Source organism: Giraffa tippelskirchi, chromosome 11 (genome assembly GCF_054371585.1).
Source record: "Giraffa tippelskirchi isolate mGirTip1 chromosome 11, T2T-mGirTip1v1.2.pri, whole genome shotgun sequence".
Taxonomy (NCBI): Eukaryota; Metazoa; Chordata; class Mammalia; order Artiodactyla; family Giraffidae; genus Giraffa; species Giraffa tippelskirchi.
This window is the reverse complement of record NC_137285.1, coordinates 37034770-37038376: the sequence shown is the minus strand read 5'-3', so window position 1 is coordinate 37038376 and position 3607 is coordinate 37034770. Positions and strand designations below refer to the sequence as shown.

General features: G+C 38.0%; 1 long non-coding RNA gene across 1 annotated transcript; it reads left to right on the top strand.

Moving 5' to 3' along the window:
* The first annotated feature begins 1337 nt into the window (after positions 1-1337).
* Positions 1338-3198, top strand: LOC145527311 (uncharacterized). Its single transcript, XR_014069657.1, has 3 exons — positions 1338-1489; positions 2558-2693; positions 2882-3198. It is a non-coding gene; the product is annotated as an uncharacterized LOC145527311 (long non-coding RNA).
* The last annotated feature ends 409 nt before the right edge of the window (positions 3199-3607 follow it).

Sequence of the window (3607 nt, the reverse complement as noted above, 5' to 3'; positions counted from 1 at the left end):
GGTGGATACACTTCATAGGGTCGCGAAGAGTCAGACATGACCTAATGACTAAACAATAACAACAACAGCGATCTGTGTGAAACAGAAGTCCTCAAGCTTCTGAAGAGAATCCTTTCCATTAGCCCTTAAATTCCAGATATTTCTATGTGAGGATGCAGATCATGATCATAGTAATTTGTTCATTCAAGATTCAACCAAAGTGTATTGTAATAATGAGAGGCTATGCGGAGTGTCAGGCATTCAGTGGTGCCCAAGGCAACTGGGTCCCTGATCCCTACAGCTTGTAACTGAGTTGAGGAGGAATCCATCAGAAAAGCAAACAAGTTATTAAGTGGTGAATCATCGCAGTAGATACTTGCTATAGTTTAGCCCCTCCTTCCTCTCTCTTTTGGTAGTAAGCACTCTAGAAAGTCTGCTTCTTACATTGGGCTCTCCCAGGGGCAGGCTCCATGGCTGATGGAGGAGGTCTACTCCAGTTCAAGACTGCTAATGACAGGAAGCTTGGTAGCCAGCATCCAATAAGGCCACCAATGATTCACTCTCCTAGTTTTCTTGCCTTGGTATGGTCTCCTCCCACCCTGAAACCAGCTGCCTTGTAAAAATAAAAAAGATAACCCAGAAATGAAAATGTGTCACTTCTGAGCCAAAGTCATAAAGCAAATTGTGTCTTCTATCATGCTCTTTCTTAAGTTTCCCACTTTACAGGAAACTTTCCCCCTTTCCTGCCAACATCAGGAAAATATTCAAATGGTCCGGTGGAAAGAAACCGAGGTCTGCTGCCAATAGCCTGCAACAACTTATCAGCGACAAGACTGAGCTCTCTTGGAGTCAGATCCAGTCAAGTGTTCGTCTGTGGCCCAAGCCAACATTTTTGACTGCAACCCCATAGGAGACCCTGAGCCAATATACCCAGCTAAGCCATTTCTGAATTCCTCATCCTCATCTGTAAAAAATGTGACAGAAAAAGTGTTTAGGATTTTTTAAGCTTCTAAGTCTTGAGATAATTTTTACACAACAATAGGTAATCAATATCAAAGATTAAGTGTCCTTCAGTCTTACATCTGTTATCAGACATAGACTATATTCTTCAATATCAGCTTGAAACAACAGAGTTGAAATTTTACCTTCCACATGCTAAATCTTTTGTCCTTTTCTTGTCATTACTTCAGAACTTGAGCAGGGAAATTTGACTCTAGTTATTGAGCCCTTTCAGACATCTTAAATATTATTCATTGCATTTTTATCATTTATTCATCCATTCAACAAGCCTTCTGTTGAACAATCTCCTAAATTCCAAGCAGTGTGCCAAAGTTCTGAATGCCAAAAGAATTGGAACTGGAATAAGAATGCTCACTACATCTGAAGTCTCCACAGTCTCATGGGGGGTGGGGAGAGGCAGAACTAACTACAAACTACAAAATAGTATCACAGAGAGTCAAATTTTAGTTAACTCATCAATGGAGTAGGAGAGCAGAAAGAGAGTATTTCGGCAAGTATAAAACTGATTTGATATATTTAATCAGAATTGCCTCCCATATGTAGATAACATATGTAAGTTCAGCCCCATGTGTTACCTTATTGATGATAATCCTTCTCGGAGCACAATCTCTGGAGCCAGACTGTCTCATTTTCTGTCTTGACTTCGCCTTTTGGGACCTGTGTGATCTTGGGCTACTTATTTAAACTTGCTGTGCCTATTCTATCAACTGTCAAAGGGTGTTATTAGAGGATCAAATGAGTTAATAACTGTTAAGCATAGAAGAGTGCCCAGCAATGTAGTATTGTGTGAAGTTATTATCAGGATTTACAAAATCGTTTAATTATGTTGACGACAATTATTCGAAACTTACTCAAACTCTGACCCGTGCATATAAGAGTCAAGTCACACATTAATGTTATTTTCACCAGGTAGTTTGCCAAAAGATATGTTAGAGATGTTATCTAACATTTCAAGAGTGAGAAGGGAAAAGTTTGTTCTTCCTACAGCAAACTAACTCAGATGCTGGAATTTCTTGCCCCCATTTTTTTGGACAAGCCAACCAGAATTACCTTCTTGCAGTCATCCTATGATAAAAGAATTCATGATTTTTTTTTTTTACCTTTTTAAACTGTTTATAAAACTGGATAAAATTACAGAAGAAATAAATTTTTATCTTTTTCAAGTAAACAATAAATCAAGAGATACTTTAGTCATAATCTAATTCAAGTTGTTCAGTAGTCCCTTCTTCTTTTAATTGTTCTAAATTATTGCTTGTTTTACTCAATGTAAAGCACTAGATTTTTTATTAAATCAAACATTTAAATTATTGAGCTATATATCTATTGTGCAAAAGAGACTGGCTTTCACACTCCATATGAGGTGCAATATGACATCTTTTGCTCTTTATAATCCAAAATAATAGAAGCTTTTAAAAGAGATTTTACTGATTTATGAGATTTTGATGTAGTGTGTGAAATCCAGTTCATCTCTCCCTAAATAATCAAGAGTCTGGAGTGACATCAGTAAGACTGTGAATAGGAGATTTCTAACCAGATTTCGACCCTCTTCCCTACAAAGATGTGACTGAGCAACTTTCACTTCACTTCACAAAGAAGAATATGTTACAAGAGTCTGTACATCCAGCTAAGAAGTTCTAGCACACTATGAGAGCAAAGAGAGGAAAAGAAACCTGAAGCTGGACCCATTAAAAGGGGTAAAAGAAGAGTTTCAATTCACCCCTGTCATTTCTCCCCCAGGGAGGCACAACTCCTTGCCTAGAGATCCACTGACCCTCAGTCTCTCCTGAGGGGGAAACTCCTAGCTTCTGGTGTGTGAGCTCCTAGCTTCCCTAGCTGTGTAGGAGGCTGTCAAAGGGACCCACTTCTTCCTTGCTTCACCCAGAACACTGAGGGAATCTGCATGGCTGAGGGACAGAGATGGGGAACGCAACTTCAATATCACTCATCATCAGGAAATCTCACATCAAAGCCATAATAAGACATCCCCTCCGACTTGTTAGGATGGCTATCCTCAAAAAAGACGAGAGATAACAAATGTAAGTGAGAATGTGGAGAAAAGGCAACCCTTGTGCACTGTTGGTGGGACTGTAAATTGAGGCAGTCACTACAGAAAACACACGTGCAGCAATGAAGACTCAGTGCAACCAAAGAAAAAACAAATAAATAAATAAAAAGCTATCAAAAAAATTAAAAATAAAACTGCCTTATGATCCAGCAATTCCACTTCTGGGTAAGTATCTAACAGAAATGAAATCACTATCTCTAAGAGGTATTTGCACTCCTATGTTCACTATAGCATTATTCACAATACCCAAAATATACAAACAACCTAAGTTCTGTTGAGAGATAAATGAATAAAGAAAAGATAGATAGAAAGATAGAGATATTATTCAACCTTAAAAAGAAGGGAATCTTACCATTTAAGACAATATGGATGAAATAATAATTCAGACAAAGATAAACACTATAGGATCTTATTTGTGGAATCTTTTTAAAAAAGTCAAACACATAGACACAGAGAGTAAAAGGATGGTTATCAAGGGTTTGGAGCGGAGTCATTGAGAAAATGTCTAATAAGATGAGTGTATAGCATGGTGACTACAGTTGA